Below are 10,186 nucleotides of genomic sequence, written 5' to 3' on the forward strand. Positions count from 1 at the left end.
CCAATGCAGATCCTAGGTCGGAACGAAATGGCACAACAGGGGTTGGATAAACGGCACCCAGTGCGGCGCCTGTGGCGGCGCCGGGGCTGGAGGCAGGGGTGCCGCCGGGGCCAGAGCCAGCAGGTTGCACCATGTGGCGCCGGAGCCAGTATCGCTGGATCCTGTGGGGCCAGGGCCGGTGCCGCCAGGCCAGCAGGATCTGGACACGGGACCACGGGGCCCACGGGCGCGCCGGAGGGAGCCCAAGGCCAAAAAAGGCGGTCCATGGCAGCAAGAAACTCTTGCATCTGTTCGGGAGTCTCCTCACGGACCCGGGTATAGCGGGTAGGCCGCGGGACTCCCCGGCTCCAGAAGAACGGCAGGGGCAGGGCCCCTGTCCCCCTTGTCCGCCTCCAGGGAGTGACAGGGGGACGTCGGAGCGCAAACACGCTTCTTCGACTTCTTTTTATAGCGTCTCATACCAGAATCTGAAGGCGAAGACTTAGAGCCCGAGGAGTGACGGCTCCGGTCCCGCGAGCGGTCTCGTGAACAGCCACTAGACCCAGAGAGGTGGTGAAAGGAGTGCCGGACCTCCAGCAACTTCCGGCGCCGCTCCCCCAAGGCTTTCGGGCCATGGCTCGACAGTCTCGACAGTACCGGGAGTCATGGTCGGTCTCCGGGCTGTAGAGGCACACATCGTGGGGGTCCGCCACCGACATGTTACGGCGGCACGACCCACAAGACCTAAAGCCGGGCATCCCTACGTGCATCAGGAGACTAGAGAAGGAGACAAAAGTCTAAAAAAGTAGTCTAAAAACGACTGAGGTACGTGCTCAATCCGGATCTGCTCTTTCTTGCGGAAAAAGAAAGAACTGACGTCAGCGCCCATGGGTGGCGCCTAAGTAGTCTCCGTGACGTCATCTCGGCAATCACAACGCCAGTGACGGACGCGGAGCGGCACGACGCCACCTGCCGGCGCGCATGGGGTACAGCTAAGCACCAACGCTGCTAATGGCACACAGGTATGCGCCGGTTTTATAATCCGCGCAACTGGAAAAAGTGCAGGTGATACCTATAGTGAAACCACGCCCACTGGCACTTAGTGGGCATAGTCGAAGGACTAGCGAGAGGGTTCCAATCTGTTGCTATACGGGACATCAAAAAGGGACTAACACCCCTGTTGTGTAACTCATCCAAGATGGTGTTCATGTTTCATTTACCAACTCGATTGAGCCTGCCAGATAGTAATTATGATGGTATAGCTATATAAAGAAAAATTATAGCTATGATAGTTGTGGGGTAATTCTAGTATGTATCAGAATAGTGCCTATATATTACTTTTTAACTCATTATTGGATTAACAGCAATGGGATTGCGCCTATATTGCATATATATTAGCTCAAGATATGTGGTAGTTAGAAATTGCTGTTATGGACTGGCGTGGCTAAGGCGTCAACTAAGATGGCCGCCTAGCGTGGGGTGTCCGCCGCATCGGGACAAACTTCTTCTGCCTCGTTCGTCTTCTGCCACTTTCGTCAATTCAGGACGCTTGCAGATATGAGCGGAATGTAACCGGATCCCAATGCGACCTTCTTGAAGCTCCGGGAGCCTGTCTGCGCTGCGTTACGGCCGCGACCCGTTCTCTTCACATCGGAGCAGGCCGCGGCCATTTCATGCGCTCTCCTACCGGTACTTGCCTGTCTATTTTATAAGTTTTTCAGATAATTTCAGGACATACCTTACGCATATGGTCAAGCTGAGCAAGCCAAAATTTATTTTTGTTCCCTCCACGAATGTTCTAGAGTCTTCCTCTGCAAATTTGTGTGCCTCCAATTCAACACCAACAATGGCTGGATCAGCACCTCATCGCTCTTCCGTTACGCAGGCTACTACCAATAAATCTTCACCCTCTGCATCTTCTTCCAAGCGCTTAAAGCATGATCCCCCATCTCCTGACAAGCCATCGTCTCCTATCTCCATGGAGCTGATTCTGGAAGAAATACGCGCATTGCGTCCATTCATTGAGGAAACAAATAAAGACATGCAATTGTTGAAAGAAGAATGGTCATTCATGGATACCCGGATTACCTCAGTTGAAAAGCAGGTCTCTGAAATACAATCCAACTCGCAACGTATTTCTTCCCTGGAAAAGTCAGTTCTCTCCCTCCAACAGCATACGGAGGATTTGGAAAATAGGAACAGAAGGAACAAACTTCGTATTTATGGACTGCCGGAATCCCTTGAGGGAGATGACCCAGTGGCTTTCTTCACCTCCTTCCTTCCAAAGCTCTTGGATATGCCACCATCCACCTCCATTAGTATTCAAAGAGTTCATAGACTTGGCCCACGTTCAGCTGCCTCTACTAAGCCACGCAGGGTCATCATCCTTTTTTTTAAATTTACTGACCTCCTTTCCGTCCTTTCTACAGCTAGAGCCAAACGTCAAGTCTCCTGGTTGGGTCAGCGTGGGTTTCTTTCTCAAGATGTCTCTAATGCTACTGCTTCAAGGAGGAAGGAATTCCTCTCTCTTCGCCCTTCTTTACGTTCCCTGGGTGCACGCTATGGTCTGTTCCATCCTTGCATTTTCAAGGTAACCCATCAAAACAGTACTTGGACTTTTCAGGACCCTGGTGAACTTAAGAACTTCATTCTTCTGCAGACCAACGGTGGCATGGATACTTCCTCTTCTTCTAGTGGCTGAGCAGTTCCTGGATGCATTTTGATGCTATTTGATTTTATTGTTGTTTCTTATAACTCTTCTTCTGCGGTATAAATTCAGTTATGATCTTGATTCGTTCTATATTCATTCTCGTTTTATGACTTTGTCATATTAGTTTGTTACAAGCTTCATAATGTACTTTAGTGTCCCTTGTTTCTTTCTAACATCTCTCTTCCTCCCACAGATTCGTATTTAATCTTTTGTTGCTCCTCCTTGCTCCTTTACTTATCTGTTTTTATCCATTCTGGTGTTCTCCTACACCTATGCATTCCGTCTGTGCTCTTAACTTGTACCTTACTTGTTCCTTTTTTATCCTTTCTAACTCTCTGTCTTGTTGCTTCTTTCATATTGTGTTTTATTTTTTCTCAATGTAACTCTGACATTTCTATCACTCCCACAGATTTATACCCCCTGTTTCGTATCCTTTATGACTCCCATCCTGTGGTCCTATGATGTCCCGGTGTGGTCGTGTCCCTGCTCTTCGGTTGGTTCATCTTGTTACGCGTCGCCATTTCCCCACCCTCCTTTTGTACTCTTCCCTCAGGTATGTTTTTTGCAGTCATCCTTCTGGATTTGTACTGTCTCTTCTCTCTATCTTTTCCTCTTTCCTTTCTTCATCTTTTCCTTTCTTGTGCCTTGGCTTTATTTCCATTTTTCAATCTTCCCTTCTTGTATCTGACACCTTTTTCTTTTTTATCCTTCTTTGGTTCTGCTTTTTCTTATCTCGATGCGTTTATTTCTTCTTTTCTATTTTCCCTTGCTTCTTCTTTTTATGATCCTTTGATCATCCATTTTTTGGACCTATCTGTTGTATCCGTAATGTTGTTGTTTGTTATATTACATTTACCATTTTCTCCTGTTTGCTAATTCCGAATTGTTTTCCTGGAATGTTAAAGGTTTTAATAACCCCATCAAAAGACAGAGGATTCTTTCCCATTTAGCTTCCTACTCCCCTGACATTTTTCTTTTACAAGAAACTCACCTCAATGATGTAGAATCCCTCAAATTGAAGAGGAGTTGCGTGGGTAATGTTTTGTTTTCGCCAACTGATAATAAGAAAAACGGGGTTGCCATTTTGATTCATAAAAAGATTAAGTGTAAAGTTTTGCTTGAAGAGAAGGATACGGAGGGTCGATGGGTTTTAGCTAATTGTTACTTTATTCCATTCCCTTGACTTTCTTCAATGTTTATGCCATACCCAACCTGATTGTGTGTTCTGGACGATTATCACAAGTAAATGTATTCAGTACAAGATGACTTTTTCCTTCTAGGTGGTGATTGTAACCAAATTGTTGATCCCTTTCTGGACCGCAAATCTAACAGTTCGTTTTTCACCGCATAAATCTCATAAGCAATTTCTAGACACTATTTTCCAAGCTAACCTTTCCGACTCCTGGCGCCTCACACATCCTGATACCCTTGACTATTCTTTTTTTTCACATCCTCATGCCTCCTCTTCTAGACTGGATTACCTTTTTCTCTCCCATTCTCTTGCTCAAAATCTTCTCTCTGCTTCTATTGAACCTATTGTAATTTCTGATCATGCTCCTATCATTACAAATGTTGATCTCCTTCCTCCTCGTCCTAAATCCTCCCGCTGGCCCTTCAACTCTTTTCCTCCACCTTCCGTACTTTTTACGAATTATTTTTTCCTTACAAATTCCACTCCGGATATCTCCCCTCACACTCTCTGGGATTCCTTCAAGGCGACAGCTAGGGGATTTATTATTGATTTTGTTTCCCAGAAAAAGAAGAAGTTCCTTCAGAAGCGGAAAGCCTGTCTTGCTCATATTAAACACCTAGAGCATCAATTTTATACCTCCTCTGCTAAATGTATGTCACCAGATGATCTTTTGCGTGCTAAAATTTCTTTTAATAAATTGTCTACGGACAATTGCCTCGTCTATACTTCTACGTAGTAGTGCTCGATATTATGGAGGCCGCAATAAATCTGGTAAACTTTTAGCGAATTATCTTAAATCCCGGAAGGAACGTACTTGTATTGAATCTATTTTCTCATCTGAAAATTCCCTCCTTCATGATACGAACAAAATTCTTAAACAGTTCCAACTCTTCTACAAACAGCTCTATACTCCTGAATCTCCGCCTTCCCCCTCCACGCTTCATTCTTATTTTGAGAACCTTCCTAGACCTTCTGCCTCTGACCTTAACTTTGCCTCTCTGGATCTTGACCCTAATCTCCAAGAACTTTCTAGAGCACTTTCCTCTCTCACTAAAGGTAAAACCCCCGGTCCTTATGGATTCCCAGTGGAATTCTATTTACACTTCTCCGATCTCCTCCTCCCCAGACTATTGTCACTTTTCAGTCTTTTATATCTTCAGGCACTGCTGCAGGTACTTTTCAAGATGCCACTATTTGGTTGATCCCGAAGGAAGGTAGAGATCCAAAATTTTGCAAGAATTATCGCCCTATATCGTTGGTTAATGTTGATTATAAACTCTTTGCTAAACTTCTGGCGCTGAGATTAGACTCTTTTATGCCACATCTGGTTGGAAAGGAACAGTGCGGATTTATCAAGGGCAGGCTCACATCAGATAATTCTCGTCTTTTTCTTAATGTCCTGAATAAAGCTTCCTCCCTGTCCCTTCCTTTAGCTGCTATCTCAGTTGACGCTGAAAAAGCTTTTGACCGGGTGGACTGGTCTTTCTTATTTGCTTCTCTCTCTTGGCATGGTTTTGGTCCTAAATGTATTTCTCTCGTTTCCTTATTATATTCTTCCCCCAAGGCTTCTGTTCTGGTAAATGGCCAGCTCTCCTCTTCTTTCACCCTCCAAAGAGGTGTTCGGCAAGGCTGCCCTCTCTCTCCGCTTCTTTTTGTTTTGGCCCTTGAACCCTTTTTAACTTCCATCCGCCAGAATTATTCCATCTCTTGTTTCCCTTATGGATCTGACCAATTAAAACTTTCTGCTTATGCAGATGATATTATTCTGTTTGTATCAAACCCGTTATCCTCCGTCCCCCGCTGTTAGCGGAATTTGATAAGTTTTCCCATGCTTCTGGTTACAAGATTAATTCTGACAAAACAGAGATCCTTCCCTTGACGAAGTTCTGTCTCCCTCATTTCTTTTCCTCTACTGGCTTCGCTTGGAATTCTACCAAGATCAAATATCTTGGAGTCTGGTTCTCCAATTCTATTGTGTCTTCTGTCAAACTGAACATGTCTGCTGTCCTCTCCCGCATTGATTGGTTGTTCTCCTCTTGGAATCCGCTCTTTCTTTCGTGGTGGGGTAGATTGGACTCTGTCAAGATGATGATTGCTTCCATCCTTATTTATACACTTTCTATGCTCCCTGTCCATATTCCCTCTCTTTACTTTAAGCGTCTTGATTCCTCTATTTCGAAATTTCTTTGGAAAGGCAAAAGATCTAGGATTTCCTTACTTTCACTTCATCGCTTCAAGTCCAATGGTGGCGTCAACTTCCCTGACTTCCGTGTTTATCATAAATCCTTCTCCCTCCGTCAAGCTTCACGGTGGCTTTCTCAGGTAGAATCCCCTTTCTCTCCTCTTTGGCTTTCTATCGAACGCGCTCTTTTATTACCCTTTTTCTTTCGATGATCTCCTCCACTTTTCATCCAAATCCCCTTATGACTCTTTACCGCTGTAAAAACATACCTCTTCTCTTTTACGCCCTCTCCTCTCCCTTCCCTATTTCACGTGTGTCCTTTTTACAGCAACCTATTTGGTATAATTCGCATGTTCTTATCAATAACAGACCCCTTTTCTGGAGACGGCTAGGTATTATTTGGATTCATCATCTTTTTGATGGCACCACTCCGTGTTCGTTTCCTCTTTTTCAACTTCGGTTCTCCTGCCCGCGTTCATTCTTGCATAACTATTCTCTTCTTATGGAAGTGATCCTGGAGTGTTACTACTCCCTTTCTCCTTCTTCAACACTTGTTCCCCCTTCTTCTCTTCTGACATTACTTTCTACTTTTCCCAAAGCGTCCTTCATTTATAAATTATTTTCTTCTGCCAATCCGGATCGACCCAAGTCCAAACTTGAACTTGCATGGGAGTCTGATCTCGGTTGTGTTTGGCCCATTTCCCTTTGGGATAAACTCTGGCTCAAATCCTTCAAGGTTTACCGTTCTGCCTCTCTCACTCAGTCTCTCTTTTTTCTCTACCACAGACTCTACCTTTCCCCTCTCTCTCTTTCTCGTTTTTCCCCCTCTTCTGATTCTGCTTGCTGGACTTGCCACTCTCCTTCTGCTGATCTTCTTCACATGTTCTTCTTCTGTCCTAGTGTTTCTGCTCTCTGGAAACGAGTTTGGCATTGTATTTCCCAAATCTTTTCTTTCTCCATTTCATATTCGCCCTCTGTCCTTCTTCTTGGAAGTCTTTCAGACACTTGATTTACCGTCACACACCTCTGGACTTTTTGACCTTATGCTTGCACTTGTCTTTCAACATATTTCCTCCAATTGGAAGACTCTTACGAATGTTTCTATGCATCATTGGTGGAATTCCCTTTGCCATTTTCACAGACTACATGTTTCCTTTGCCTCCTCTTGTAAACCTTCTCGTAATGTAGACCTTTTTTGGCTTCCTCGCACTACTTATCTAGATCGTTTGGCTATGAACAACACGCCTCTACCTACTTCCTCTGAGAATTTTAAACGCCCTTAGATGTTTTATCCTCTGTTATGCTTGCATTTCTATTCTTACAATTATTGTTTTTCATTTTTTTATGTTGTTTATTTCTCCATTGAATTTTCCCGAAGTCTTTTGATATGTTATACAGTTTTTTACAGGTTACCCTATGATCTTTGCCTCTCTTTGCATTGCCTTGGCTCTTTCTCTCCTCTCTTCTTACTTTCCCCCCTTTTTTTCCTTCTTTCTTTATCTTTCTTCATCCTCTCCGACCTTTATCCCCACCCAAAAAATTATAAAATGCTTTGAATTATTTGTTATTGACATTTGGACTGTTATAACTTTTTTATTTATGCATTTTATATCTCCTGCCTTCTGTCAATCTTCTTGTTTTATTCATTTACTAATAAAGCTTTCAAACATAAAAAAAAGAAATTGCTGTAATGAAGTTCCTCTAAGATGTTTTAATGTGGAAACATACTAGTAGTGTACCAAATTTAGACAGTTATTATCCAAGTTATTTCCTCAATATGTTCATGACGGACAGTGTCCAGATTGTAAATCCAGAACGTTTCACGTTGTTTTCTAACTTTTGTCATATCCTTTCCTGGTATGGCATGGATGCGTTCCAAAATAAAGCGATACAAAATAAGCCAACGTAATTCTTTCTCTGTATGTTGGAACTGTTTGTAATGCGCTACCATGGGGGCATTCACTTTTCCTGTTTTTATAGCAGACTTATGCTCAGATAGTCTAACCCTTAATTCTCTCGAAGTTTCCCCCACGTACCCTATGTTGCAGGGGCATAAAATGAGGTAAACAATATTAGCAGTTTTGCAGTTAGTCATTCCTTGCAATTGTCCTGACTTTTTCCCATATGTCCATGTCTGGCTAGTGATGGCTTGGTCACATGCGTGGCATGTGCCACACTTGTGATTTCCTTTTGGAAGCGGTTTGCCATCAATGGTCAATTGGCGTCTGTTATCTTGATTTTTTTTACTCTACTATGGACTCGTTTGTCCCTAAGGTTTGGGTTTCTTCTGAAAGCTACTAGAGGTCTACTGAAGTTTTAAAGATTCTTCATCAGTGTTCAATATTTTCCAGTTTTTTTTAATCACTTGTCTGATCTTATTATTTAAACTAGTGTTTCACAACACAGACTAATTTGTTGCTCTCTTGTTTGGGGGTAGGGTTAATAAGGGTGTCTCTGTTATAATATTTAGCTCTTTTTAGAGATTGGCGAACCAATCTTTTTGGATACCCTCGTTCCAGTAAGTGGTCTTGCAATTTAGCTGCATGTAGCATGAAGTCCTTCATACTCGTGCAACCATATGAGTCAAACCAGAGTAATCATAAAGTCTTTCAGCATACATGATAACTCTCATAGAGGACATATCTGTTTTTCCATTTAGGACTCAGTCTCTATCAAATACATCTGACCACATAGCTACTCAGCTTTCCAATAGAGCCAGAAGAGACTATTGCACCCTGTTAGATAGACATCGCATGCGCGATTAAAAGCAGTTCAAAGGTATAAATCCCCCCTCTTCAACTAAAAATAACATCACCAGAAATAACTAATGAAATCATAGTCTAATCTTAGTGACTATTTGTTTTCTTTAGGATTTTGCCTGAAAGATATATAAAAACGATATAGCAATTCTGCGAACTACATTCTGCTAAGCGTTTTTTATATTCTACAAGTAGGTACACTGAAGCATGACCCTATTAGGTGGTGGTTTAAACACAAGAGAACATTTTAAACCCGAACACACTGTGGGAGACAACTCTTCAGCTGTTCTATCCTATCTTCACATCCCTATGTTAATCACACATCTATTTCTATCTCACCAATTTTAACTTTCTAATTCTGTTATAAGCTTGGAACCTTTGGGTCTTTAACCTCTCTGGTCACGCTCAGCAATATCTTCCTGTTACAGGCATCACTAGGTGGGCCGTGAGTATCACAATAGCACGTATTAAATTGAAGCACGTTAATTGGCTTCTGTGAAACATGATGCAACGTATACTGTCAAATCAATATACAGTATATCATATTTCTTATTTCAGATGTGAAGAACCCCCTCTTTTTAAAATATGTATGTTTAAGTATCTGTCTGGCCCTGATGAAGGTGATGAAAATTATATAGTTCACCGAAACGTACGTAGGCCCTGTACATCTGGGACCCTCGCACAAAGAGATATATAAAGAAGAATCAAATGTAATAAGCAATATACAAATTGAACTTATCAAGAGAAAGTGATATGGATATCCAATCATAAAAGATCAAATGGGATCCTCAGATGTACTGTTTTTTCTTGTTGTATTTTATTGTATTTTGTCACTAGCATGAGTCAGTATGTAATTGAGTGAATGCAGTATGAGTGACAGAGAGATAGCACTGTTTAGTTTGTATGTGGGGTTCTAAAAAAGTCTGTAATTGTAAATAATGTTTTTCCAGTACTGAATTATTTATCTACTGTATTTCCCAAAAATATGAAAAAATGCTAAAATGTTTTTTCTAACTTAAATTCTGAAAAAAGAAAATAAATGAAAAACTTAAGAATAATATGTCTATTTGAATACCTTCTATTAGTGTTGCATCTTTGTGAAAGGTTTGGATTAACTCTCCTTTGAAAGACTAATAGGTCAGATTAGAGGTTCTGTGTCCATAGTTGCAGATCCAGTCTGACGCCTTGGGATATTCTAAGTTAAGGAATCTGCGGCTAGAGGTCTCTAGCAGATTGTTTCCACTATCGAGCCTAGCTCCATCCCCTCCTCTGTCTTACGGGGACGGTTGTTCCTCCCGGGTGAGGGGCGGATGTTGCTTATGGACCTGGGCATTGTCCTGTCCAGTTCTGATTCCGCATGTCTG

General features: G+C 42.4%; 1 long non-coding RNA gene across 1 annotated transcript in view; it reads left to right on the forward strand.

Moving 5' to 3' along the window:
- LOC144772767 (uncharacterized) overlaps window positions 1-9,721 on the forward strand; it is a 60,739-nt gene extending 51,018 nt beyond the window's left edge. The window contains exons 2-4 of the long non-coding RNA XR_013599838.1: window positions 3,099-3,242; window positions 8,934-9,013; window positions 9,381-9,721. This is a non-coding gene — a long non-coding RNA (uncharacterized LOC144772767). The remainder of the gene's footprint in view (window positions 1-3,098; window positions 3,243-8,933; window positions 9,014-9,380) is intronic.
- Window positions 9,722-10,186: the final 465 nt, after the last annotated feature.

This window comes from Lissotriton helveticus, chromosome 8 (genome assembly GCF_964261635.1).
Source record: "Lissotriton helveticus chromosome 8, aLisHel1.1, whole genome shotgun sequence".
In the NCBI taxonomy this organism is placed as follows: Eukaryota; Metazoa; Chordata; class Amphibia; order Caudata; family Salamandridae; genus Lissotriton; species Lissotriton helveticus.